This window comes from Palaemon carinicauda, chromosome 12, assembly GCF_036898095.1.
Source record: "Palaemon carinicauda isolate YSFRI2023 chromosome 12, ASM3689809v2, whole genome shotgun sequence".
Lineage (NCBI taxonomy): Eukaryota > Metazoa > Arthropoda > Malacostraca > Decapoda > Palaemonidae > Palaemon > Palaemon carinicauda.
In genome coordinates this window covers 135374379-135388044 of record NC_090736.1, presented here as the reverse complement: position 1 = coordinate 135388044, position 13666 = coordinate 135374379, and the positions used below count along the sequence as shown (strand labels likewise).

General features: G+C 29.5%; 1 pseudogene; it reads right to left on the bottom strand.

Annotated features, from left to right (window-relative positions):
• The window catches only part of LOC137651068 (uncharacterized), a 63831-nt pseudogene extending 54399 nt beyond the window's left edge, over positions 1-9432 (bottom strand).
• Positions 9433-13666: the final 4234 nt, after the last annotated feature.

Sequence of the window (13666 nt, the reverse complement as noted above, 5' to 3'; positions counted from 1 at the left end):
TATTATCATTCCTGCTACTATTATTATTATTATTATTATTATTATTATTATTATTATTATTATTATTATTATTATCATCAGCCTTTAATAAGTTGTTATTATTATTATTATTATTATTATTATTATTGTTATTATTATTATTGAGGCCCTTTGCGTCAATAGGCGTAGGAGGAGATGATGATGATGATGATAATAATAATGATGATGAATATTATCATTATTATTATTATCATCATCCATAGTAAGTTAGTATTATTCTTATCATTATCATCATTTCATCATCATTATTACCATTATTCGATTATCTTTAACCATTCAGAATCCAATTGTATCTTGTTAATCAATTTTCCTTTATTAATTTCATAATTACTGGTAAAAATAATACAATTATTCTCGTGTTTTATCAAAAATACACTATAGAATTCTGGCCTCAGTAAACCTTTAGATTCTGATAAATAGATTTCTATTATTTTCGTTGCTTCGAAGTGCTAAATATATTTCATATATATATATATCATGACAGTCACAAAATTCGGCTCCACAAGGCACTAGAAGAGTTGGAAGATCCAGGCCTACATGGCTGAGGACTATGAAGCGCGAAGTAGATGATGAATGGAGATGAATTAAAAGCTCAAAATAGAGACGAATGGCGAAATCTAACCGAGGCCCTTTGCGTTAATTGGCGTAGGAGGAGATGATGATATGTTTTCAAGTCTCTTCCATACGTTTCTCCTATTTAAAATATATTTTTATAATAACAAAAACAGTATCAATATGTTTATGCATTCCATACGCTGTTAAGAATTTACGGTAAAATAAGGTAAAAATCCTGGAATAAATATTGTCTGGCATTCACCGTTTTAAAAATGGATATATTGACGTAAAGGAGTGATATTACGCTCACCAACCCGCTTAAAGATAATAACAAAGTAAGGTAAAATTACGGTCGCCTGTATTTTACTGAAATACCGATAAAAACTATATTTTTACGGTGAATTTCAAATTAAAATTACGATTTTTTTTAACAGTATATTCTTTTTATTTCAGTCTTTTCTCCTATTTCTTATATAATTTCATAGTGACATACCGTTACTTATATTTTAAGTGAATTTATTAAGTTTATAACACGCGACTGAAAAATCCAATTTTATTGTCTCAATTGATTATTTTTAATAACTAAATTAATTCTACTTAAGAGCTATTAAATCAACTGATCTTACTTACAATTCTTACCGTTACTTATAATTTAAGTGAATTCTAGAAGTTTTTACTTATAATTTAAGTGAATTCTTGAAGTTTTTACTTTTAATTTAAGTGAATTATTGAAGTTTTTACTTACAATTTAAGTGAATTCTTGAAGTTTTTACTTATAATTCAAGTGAATTCTTGAAGTTTTTCCTAATAATTTAAGTGAATTCTTGAAGTTTTTATTTTTAATTGAAGTGAATTCTTGAAGTTTTTGCTTTTAATTTAAGTGAATTCTTGAAGTTTTTGCTTATAATTTAAGTGAATTCTTGAAGTTTTTACTTTTAATTTAAGTGAATTATTGAAGTTTTTACTTATAATTTAAGTGAATTCTTGAAGTTTTTACTTTTAATTTAAGTGAATTCTTGAAGTTTTTGCTTTTAATTTAAGTGAATTCTTGAAGTTTTTGCTTTTAATTTAAGTGAATTCTTGAAGTTTTTATTTTTAATTGAAGTGAATTCTTGAAGTTTTTACTTATAATTTAAGTGAATTCTTTAAGTTTTTACTTATAATTTAAGTGAATTCTTGAAGTTTTTACTTATAATTTAAGTGAATTCTTGAAGTTTTTACTTTTAATTTAAGTGAATTCTTGAAGTTTTTACTTTTAATTTAAGTGAATTCTTGAAGTTTTTGCTTTTAATTTAAGTGAATTCTTGAAGTTTTTACTTATAATTTAAGTGAATTCTTGAAGTTTTTACTTATAATTTAAGTGAATTCTTTAAGTTTTTACTTATAATTTAAGTGAATTCTTGAAATTTTTACTTTTAATTTAAGTGAATTCTTGAAGTTTTTACTTATAATTTAAGTGAATTCTTGAAGTTTTTACTTTTAATCTAAGTGAATTCTTAAAATTTATAAATACTAGACAGAAAAGGTCTAGGGAATAAGACTTAATAAAACTATGAAATCTAATTATTTATATTAAAAAACACTTACATGATCGACATAGGTTCTTAAGAAACCTTAAGTAAAAGTCAAAATTAAAACGAAAGTCTATATTTAGACTTTAATGGATAAACAAATTCGTCAATTTCTATGTATTGGGAAATGGATGATTTATTTTTATTACTTTTGCTTTATAATTTTAAATTTTGTACCTGAACATTGGTATATGATATCACTACTATAGGAGAGTGTTACTATGTGAATTTTACATATATATATATATATATATATATATATATATATATATATATATATATATATATATATATATATATATGTATGTATGTATGTATGTAGTATATATATGTATGCATGGATGTATATATGTATATATATATTTGTGTATATATATATATATATATATATATATATATACATACGTACATATATATATACATATATATATATATATATATATATATATATTTATATATATATGTATATATATGTATGTGTGTGTATATATATATATAATGTGTGTGTGTGTAACAATTAATATGATTAGAGTTATTCTAAACCTTGGTGTAGGTACTTTATGTAATGTTTTCAATAAAGTAGGTACAGAAATATACCACGTATATATTTAGCGAAAAAAACTATTGACAAAGTAGAATTCATTACAATATTAATCAATTTTTTAGATTTACGATTATAATAAATCAATTTTAATGTTACTTACATAAGTGCCATGTACCACACATTAAGTAATGTACATACTTAAGTGAGCAAGAATAATGTCACATTATTGTATCGCAATTATCCATATTGCAAAACTTTCACACAAAAAATACAAATTATATGTAATCTCAAGTATGAACCAATAACTTAAGAGGTTATCATATAAATATCAATGACTCTGTTACACATTCATAAACACCACAACATTGATTTCCATCCATCGAACTTCCTATCTCAACGTGCACAGAGCGAGAACAGCTGATCGCAAGAATTGCGTAGCGACATGTTAACACTTTGAAAGCCAGGGCCACACTGACTGGTCCTTCTAGCTAGCTAGCTAGCCTAGCGCACCCATGTTCTACCTTGCAAGTTTAGCTTTCTCTCTCTCTCTCTCTCTCTCTCTCTCTCTCTCTCTCTCTCTCTCTCTCTACTAAGTAATTCTGGTCATTAAACCTCTCTCTCTCTCTCTCTCTCTCTCTCTCTCTCTCTCTCTCTCTCTCTCTCTCTCTCTCTCTCTCCTCTCTCTCTCTCTCTCTCTGTTTGAAAACACCTGATGCATCTAACCGAGTACAAAAATATTTCAAGATGAGCTATTACTTAATTGTACAGTTGGTATATATATATATATATATATATATATATATATATGTATATATATATATATATATATATATATATATATATATATATATATATATATATATATATATATATATATATATATAACCCTCTCTGAGTTCGGATACCTTACGTGGTGAAAGGATTTGGGAATCGCCATAATCAGCGAAGTTGCAATAGTCAGGGCCACCCATACTAGGTTGGGTTGCTATGAGCAATCAAACGTAAGTCTCCCTCCATCACTGGCTTGCGTGGTGATGAGAAAGGCTAAACCCCAGACATGACCAAGATATGTCTGAGGCTTTTGTCCTGTATTGGACTAGAAATGGCTGTATTTGTTTTTGTTGTTATATATATATATATATATATATATATATATATATATATATATATATATATATATATAGTACGAGTATCTTCAGATATTCGTACTATAGAAGGAAAGTGGTTTTTATCATTCACCAAGTAGGCATGGGGGTGATTCTACTCTCATGCAGGGGTGTAAGCCTTGCAACCTCACTCTCTAACTCCATGCATATTAAAGGAGCATTTTATTTTATTTTCTTAACCTCCTTTTTTTATTGGAGCCAGCTGTTAACTAAGAATCATATAATATGAAATTATTCAAAACAGAATAATACATTACCACACACAACCACAAACATCAACTCTTCCCATTCATAAGTTTTATTGCGGTGTCAGGCATTTATTTTTTTTTTATTTTTTTCATTCATACATTCCCAAATTAAAAAAAAAAAACCAGACGTGAAAAAGTTTTGGCATTTTACAGCGTTATCTTTGAGTGATGTTATGATTTTTTTTTTTTTTTTTTTTTTTTTTTTTTTTTTTTTTTTAGGTCTTGGGTACGATTTGACCATGACATTCTCACCATGTAACAGAAGTTTCATGCTGTTTATGTCACTTAGACTTTTTCGGTGTCTATATCGCTCATGTTTTTTTTGCTTGTCTGTTGTTGTTGTTGTTATTGTTGTTGTTGTTTTTTAAGGTTATCTTTTGTTTTTTTTTGCGCGCGCGCGAATGTCATTTTTTAATTCTTGCGTTATACGCACGATTGTTTAAGTGAAGATACCTCAATGTGGTGAAAGAGTTTGCGTATTTTAATGATCATCAAAGTTTTACTAGTCATGGCCACCCATACTAGGTTGGTTTGCCGTGAGCGTTCAGACGAAAATCTCCCACCATCATCAATCCGATTTGGCCAGCGTGGTGATTAAAATAGCTAAACCTCAGTAATTATTATTATTATTATTATTATTATTATTATTATTACTATTACTTTCTAAGCTACAACCCTAGCTGGAAAAGCAGGATGCTATAAGCCCAGGGGCTCCAACATGGAAAATAGCCCAGTGAGGAAAGGAAACAAGGAAAAATAAATATTTAAGAAGAGTAACAACATTAAAATAAATATCTCATATATAAACTACAAAATAAAAACTTCAAAAAAAACAAGAGGAAGAGAAACAAGATAGAATAGCGTGCCCGAGTGTACCCTCAAGCAAGAGAACTCTAACCTAAGACAGTGGAAGACCATAACATGTGTCAGTGTTTGTCCTGCAGTGGACTAAAAAACGACTGCATTTGTTGATGTTGTTTTATGTTTTAAAAAGTCAGTAATGTCACATAGTTATTTAATTTGCTCATAGATGGAGCTCTGCGAGAAGTCGGAGGAAGGACGTAAGAAAATAGACGTCAGAACTTTGAGAGTTTGAGTGTTTGCTAAGAAAAAACTCAACGTGACCTGGAGTAATATGACATTTTTGGCGTGATGGATGTTGAAATTGACTTTGGAGGAATGAGAGAAGAGATTAGGAGTTGATTTGTATATGTAAATTTAGATTTATTTAAGGATTATATCTTTCGAATGATGGTAAAGTTGAAACTAGATTCAAGCCAGAGAATAGGTTAGGCAACGAAGGTTAGAATATATTGGCAAAGGATTTTAATTAAAACATATTTATTATTATTATTATTATTATTATTATTATTATTATTATTATTACTAGCCAAGCTACAACCCTAGTTGGAAAAGCAAGATGCTACAAGCTTAAGGGCTCCAATAGGGAAAAATAGCCCAGTGAGGAAAGGAAATAAGGAAATAAATAAATGAGAATAAATTAACAATAAATCATTCTAAAAACAGTAACAGCGTCAAAACAGATACGTCCTATATAAACTATTAACAACGTCAAAAATAGATATGTCCTAAGGAAATGAGGAAATAAATAAATGATGAGAATAAATTAACAAAATATCATTCTAAAAACAGTAACAGCGTCAAAACAGATATATTATTATTATTATTACTAGCCAAGCTACAACCCTAGTTGGAAAAGCAAGATGCTATGAGCCCAAGGGCTCCAACAGGGAAAAATAGCCCAGTGAGGAAAGGAAATAAATAAATGAAGGGAATAAATTAACAATATATCATTCTAAAAACAGTAACAACGTCAAAACAGATATATTATTATTATTATTACTAGCCAAGTTACAACCCTAATTGGAAAAGCAAGATGCTATGAGCCCAAGGGCTCCAATAGGGAAAAATAGCCCAGTGAGGAAAGGAAATAAGGAAATAAATAAATGATGAGAATAAATTAACAATATATCATTCTAAAAACAGTAAAAGCGTCAAAACAGATATGTCCTATATAAACTATTAACAATGTCAAAAACAGATATGTCATATATAAACAATAAAAAAGACTCATGTCAGCCTGGTCAACATAAAAACATTTGCTCCAACTTTGAACTTTTGAAGTTCTACTGATTCAACTACCCGATTAGGAAGACCATTCCACCCGTTGAGATACTACCGCTAGAGAGTTAGTGGGTCCTTTAACTGGCCAAATAGTACTGCATTGGATCCCTTCTCTGGTTACGGCTTATATTTCCTTCGCCTACTCATGCACTGAATAAGCCTGGCTTATCCTTTACATATTCTTCTATGTCCATACACCAGCCACCCGTTGAGATACTACCGCTAGAGAGTCATGGGCTTCTTTGACTGGCCAGACAGTACTGCATTGGGTCCTTCTCTCTGGTTACGGTTCATTCTCCCTTTGCCTATACATACACCGAATATTGTGGTCTGTTCTTGACATATTCTCCTCTGTCCCCATACACCTGACAACGTTGAAATTACCAAAAAATTCTTCTTCACATGAAAGGGTGTCTACTGCTCTGTAATTGTTCAGTGGCTACTTTTCAGTTGGTAAGGGTAAAAGAGACTCTTCAGCTATGGTAAGCAGCTCTTCAAGGAAGGACACTCCAGAATCAAACTAGGATTGTAGCTTAGCTAGTAATAATAATAATGATAATAATATGTTTATCGATTCTCTTGTAGTGTATTATATCCTTGTTTCCTTTCTTCGCCGGGCTGTTTTCCCCTGTTGGAGCCCTTGGGCTTATAGCATCGTGCTCTTCCTACTAGGGTTGTAGCTTAGCTAGTAGTAATAATAATAATAATAATAATTATTATTATTATTATCATTATTATTATTATTATTATTATTATTATTATTATTATTATTATTCAAAATCCTCTCTTAATATATCCCATTCAAACCATTTCCTTTGGCTTTTTTAATCTACTTCAATAGCTCTACAATCTATGACGATATTTACCAAGCTTGAATAGACACCGTTTATTTATTTCCCTATATAGAAAGACTATTGCATGGATATCTCTTCATTTTCTGGTCCAATTAGGCGGATACATAATAGTTCTCTTTAGTAGCGACTGAATGGATCAAGAGAAAGTAGAGGAAAGGAAGGAAAGAAGTTACATAAGACATATCCTTCTAGAAACGTCCTTACTTGGCGATATGCCAGACTGGGGTTCGAGTCCCGCTCAAACCCGTTGGTTTCTTTAGTTGCTACAACCTAACCATCCTTGTGAGCTAAGGATTGGGGATTTGTGGGAGCCTATAGGTCTATCTTCTGAGTCATCAACAGTCATTGCCTTGTTTTCCCGGGTCCTAGCTTGGGTGGAGAGGAGGCTTGGGGCTGTTTGTTTGTATGTATGGTCAGTCTCTAGGGCTTTGTCACTGTCCCTTGCCTCTGCCGTTCATGAGTGACTTTTAAACCTTGGCCCAATGGGATTCTTATTAACTTTTTAAAAGCAGAATTTTCTGTTTGGGATGTATGAATTGTGTGTGTATGTAAATACACACACACACACACACACACACACACACACACATATATATATATATATATGTGTGTGTGTGTGTGTGTGTATGTATGTATGAATGGTATATGTAAATTTGTAAGGATAAGTAACAAAAACGAAAATATCAAACAGCTGCTATTTAATGTATATAGAAATTCAGGAACATTTCAGAAGTGCACTGGGCTAATTTTACCTGTTGGAGCCCCTGGCCTTAAAGCATCTTGCTTTTCCAATTAGAGTTGTAGCTTAACAAGTAATAATAATAATAATAATAATAATAATAATAATAATAATAATAATAATAATAATAATATGTATATCGCTTCTCTTGTAGTTTATAATATCCGTGTTTCCTTTCCTTATTGGGCTATTTTCCCTGCTGGAGCGCCTGTCCTTAAAGCATCTTGCTTTTCCAACTAGGGTTGTAGCTTATTAAGTAATAATAACAATAATAATAATAATAATAATAATAATATGTATATCGCTTCTCTTGTAGTTCATAATTTCCGTGTTTCCTTTCCTCACCGGGCTGTTTTTATCTGTTGGAGACCCTAGGCTTAAAGCATCTTGCTTTTCCAACTAGGGTTGTAGCTTAATAAGTAATAATAATAATAATATGTTTATCGATTCTCTTGTAGTTTATTATGTTCTTGTTTCCTTTCCTCACTGGGCTGTTTTTCCCTGTTGGAGCCCCTGGGCTTAAAGCTTCCTGCTTTTCCAACTAGGGTTGTAGCTTAACAAGTAATTATAATGATGATAATGATAATAAAGATAATAATGATAATAATAATAATAATATTTATATCGTTTCGCTTGTAGTTTATAATTTCCGTTTCCTTTCCTCACCTGGCTGTTTTTCCCTGTTGGAGCCTCTGGGCTTAAAGCATCCTGCTTTTCCAACTAGGGTTGTAGCTTAACAAGTAATGATAATAATAATGATAATAATAATAATAATGATAATATGTTTATCGCTTCTCTCGTAGTTTATTATTTCCTTGTTTCCTTTCCTCACCGGGCTGTTTTTCGCTGTTGGAGCCCCTGGGCTTAAAGCATCTTTCTTTTCCAACTATACTCAATTTTTTTAATGAGGCACATTTGCACTGACTCGCAGCGGTGCCCTTTTAGCTCGGAAACATTTCCTGATCGCTGATTGGTTAGAGTCATCTTGTCCAACCAATCAGCGATCAGGAAACTTTTCCGAGCTAAAAGGGCACCCTTGCGAGCCGGTGCAAATCTGTTTCCCTAAAAAGAATTGACTATAGGGTTGTAGCTTAACAAGTAATAATAATAATAATAATAATAATAATAATTTATATATGATATATCTCTTTTGACATTACTTTTTTTAGAATGATTTATTGTTGATTTGTTCTCTTCAGTTATTTATTTCCTTATTTCCTTTCCTCACTGGGCTATTTTTACCTGTTGGAGCCCCTGGGCTTAAAGAATCCTGCTTTTCCAACTAGGGTTGTAGCTTAACAAGTAATAATAATAATAATAATAATAATAATAATAATAATAATAATAATAATAATAAAAAGAACTTTTGAGCATCTCAGCTTCACATCTCCAAGGCCTGATCTTCCTCGTGCAGCCTCCAGCTAAGAGAGAAAGCTCACGTCTGCTTCAAAAGACCTTAAGATAAGCTGAGAGATGCCTTTTGCGAATACTGATATCGAAGCCCTTTTTAGTCTGGCTGCGTTCGGAGAGAAGTCGACGGCTGTGTTGAGGTTTCTTGGAATATAATCCATTTTGAGTTTTTAATTCATTTTGAGTTTTGAGTCCATTTTGAATTTTTGGTTCAATTTGAGTTTGTAGTAGATTTTGATTTTTTTTTTCAATTTGAGTTTTTAGTCCTTTGCGGTGTTGAGGTTTCTTTGAATATGATCCATTTTGAGTTTTTAATTCATTTTGAGTTTTGAGTCCATTTTGAATTTTTTTATTCATTTTGTGTTTTTAATAGATTTTGAATTTTTTATTCAATTTGAGTTATTAATCCATTTTGGATTTTATTCCGTTTTAGATTTCTAATCCATTTTGACTCTATTCCATTGTTAATTTTCATTCCATTATGACTTTATATATCTATATTTACTTTGTAATCCATTTCGACTTTAATTCATTTTAAGTTTTTAGTCCATTTTGAATTTTTTCTATTCAACTTGAGTTTTTAATCCAATTTGAATTTTTGATTCATTTTGAGTATTTTATCCATTTTAAGTTTTCAATTCATTTTGAGTTTTTAATTCATTTCAAGTTTTTATTTCATTTTGACTTTTTAATCAATTTTAGCTCTTTATCCATTTTAAGTTTTTAACTAATTTTGAGTTTTTAATCCATTTTAAGTTTTTAATTCATTTTGAATTTCTATTCCATATTAAGATTTCAATTCATTTTTTAAGTTTTTAATTCATTTTAACTCTAATCTATTTCAAGTTTTAAATCCATTTTGACTTTTTAATCCAATTTTTCTTTTAATCCATTTTGACTTTTTAATCCAATTTGTCTTTTAATCCATTTTGACTTTTTAATCCAATTTGTCTGTTAATCCATTTTGACTTTTTAATATATTTTGACTTTTTAATCCAATTTGTCTTAATCCATTTTGACCTTTTAATCCAATTTGACTTTTCAATCCAATTTGTCTTTTAATCCATTTTTACTTTTTAATCCATTTTGACTTTTTAATCCAATTTGTTTTTTAATCCATATTGACTTTTTATTCCAATTTGTCTTTTAATCCATTTTGACTTTTTAATTCAATTTGTCTTTTAATCAATTTTGACTTTTTAAAACACTGGCCTTCGTAACTTTCAGATTTTTGGTGATATAAATGTGTTTTCAGTATTTTTTTTATTCTTTATTGTTTAATTATCAGTTCATTTACATTCTGTTTTTTAAGTTTGATTTTAAACTTTTTTTGAAGAATAACTTTATATTTCAAAAAAAAAAAATAAAAAAAAAAATAATGATATGAAAAGATAGATTATTTCTAAAATGAAAATTTTAATATACTGCCTTTTATATTATATATTAGATTTTGAATCCGGTTCAGTCAAATTTTTTACATTGAAAAAAAAAAATAATGGTACAGTACTCGGCTCAGGTTTCATAGACCTGCGGTCACACTCCTAACCTACTGCCTATCGGAAACGTCCCTTGCATGGCAATGTTTTGGACTAGAGTTCGAGACCTGCTCAAGCTCAGTTGTATCTAATAGTGTCTGTAACCTCACCATCCTTGTGAGGAAGCCTATAGGTCTACCTGCTGAGTCGCAAGCATCCATTGCCTGGCCCAACCTGGTCCTAGCTTGGGTGGAGAGGAGGCTTAGGCGCTGATCATATGTATGTATTGTCAGTGTGTGTGTGTGCGCGCGCGCGTGCGTGTGTGTGTATGCTGTATACATGTATATGTTTGCGCATGTACATGTATGTATACATGTATATGTTTGCGCATGTACATGTATGTTTATGTATACACATACCCATATAAAAATACTGCGTGTATATATTTATATTTGTAAGGGATATGCATATGCATTTATGTATAGAGTATGTATGGAATAAGTATATTTGTGTGTATATATATATATGTATATAAACCATATATTGAGGCGTGTGGCATCAATTTCTACTTATTTGCACTTTTTTACAAAATAATTAGCGTTCACAATACAAAATAATGATGGAAGATTGTACCGATGTAAGAAATATGGTCCAAAATATGCTATAAATACTCTCTCTCTCTCTCTCTCTCTCTCTCTCTCTCTCTCTCAATATCACAATATACCGTTTATACGCCAAAATGCGTAAGAATGGTTCGCGAAGCGTATTTGAGAAAAATGCCAAAAATGTAATCTTTTTCGCGTTATCCCAAGGTTTGTCCTGGCGTAAAATGACAAAATTTTTGGAACAATGATATAAACTTTTGGAATAGTTTCTCGTATTTCTATTCTGGGAGCGAAAAGTGAAACTTCGGGTTGCTTAGAACAACTGAAGTGAAGGGAATCGGATTTTGTGGGATTTTATTTGCAACAATTAATATTCACGTTTTTTTTTTTTTTTTTTTTTTTTTTTTTTTTTTTTTTTTTTTTTTTTTTTTTATAAATTAAATGAAAATAAAATATGCCATTCAGATTTTATTTGGCACAACTAATATTCACGATGTTGTTGTTGTTTTTTTTTTTTTTTTTTTTTTTTTCTCCAAATTAAATGAAAAGGAAATGTAACATTTATTTTTCTCGCAATAAATAGTTTTGGGCAAATTGAATATCTGTTGCAATCTCCTATTAGAAAATCTAGAACCATATTGGTTTTTAAATTTTGACTGAATTAATATTAACTGTATTTTTTAATATGAAAATAAAATGTTATTCAATTTTTCTTACAATAAATAGTTTTGGGAAATTTCTTCTCTGTTACAATTTATTTAAGCAAAATCTAGAACCATACTGGTTATTAAATTTTGATTAAATCAATATTAATGACTTTATTTTTTTAAAAATAGAAAAATTAAATGTCATTCATTTCTCTTGCAATAAATAGCTTTGGAAAATTAATTATCTGCTGCAATCTTTCTTTCTTTTTTTTTTTTTTTTTTTTTTTTTTTTGCAAAATCTAGTCATATTGATTATTGAATTTTGGCTGAATCAACACTAACTTTATTTCTTTTTTAAATATGAAAATAAAATGTGTCATTCATTTCTAGTGCAATAAACTAATTTTTCAATTTTTACGTATATTATGAAAAGTCGTAATTTTTTCCTTTTTTCTAATTAGAATACATGAACATTATTCTTTTGAAGTCTTGACTATTTATAATATATCTTATAAAGTTATATTGATAACAGTTGATTATATCTAAAATAATATTTCCATATAAACAGTTTTTTTTATATAGATGTAACTATCATTGTCTTTTTAATGATATTAATGATAAGCTGATCTGTTTCAATCCATTTTTGCAAAAGATTCAACTATAGTGGATATTGAGTTTTTGCTTAATTATAATACATACATACATACATATATATATATATATATATATATATATATATATATATATATATATAATGTATATATATACAGTATATATATATATGTGTGTATATATATATGTATATATATGTGTGTATATATATATATGTATATATATGTGTATATATATATATATATATATATATATATATATATATATATATATATATAAAATGCGGTTCGTGGGTGATATTTACATTGATTGAAATCACGTGTGCTTGTGATATATGTTCATATATATGTATATATATATGTATATGTATATGTATATATATGTATGTATATATGTATATATGTATATATATACATATACATACATATATATATATATATATATATATATATATATATATATATATATTCGAAACAATACCCAACGCTGACAAATTCTTATATAATCTATGGTACCTGTAAGTGACCCTAGAGTTGACCTTGACATTTTTTTATTCCTATTTGACCTTTAACATCTTGAGTATGACCATGTCTTTGGTCATTAGTTCCGGTTGATACTGCATTGAAACAATTATCCGTGGATTATTACCTCCGCCAACGAAGTTGGAAGGAGGTTATGTTTTCGCCCCTTTTTGTGTGTTTGTGTGTGTGTTTTTGTGAACAGCTTCCTGGCCACAATTTTATTCATAGAGTAATGAAACTTGCAGGGATTAACTGTTATGTAAAATGCTAGAAATTATTAAATTTTGGAAGGTCAAGGTCAAAGGTCACGGTCAAGCAAAATGTCCAATTCAAGTAATCAGCCATAAGTTTGGACATCGTTATCACAGAGACTTCAAACTTGGTTGATAAGTGAGTGTAGGAAAAGCCACGCCAATTAATACGTGTTAAGGTCAAAGGTCAAGATCAAGGTTGAGCAATAGGTCGAGAAATAAGCTGTCACGGCGGAGGTCTGCGCTCTACTGAGTGCCCCTCTAGTTCGTGTAGTTATCTCTTT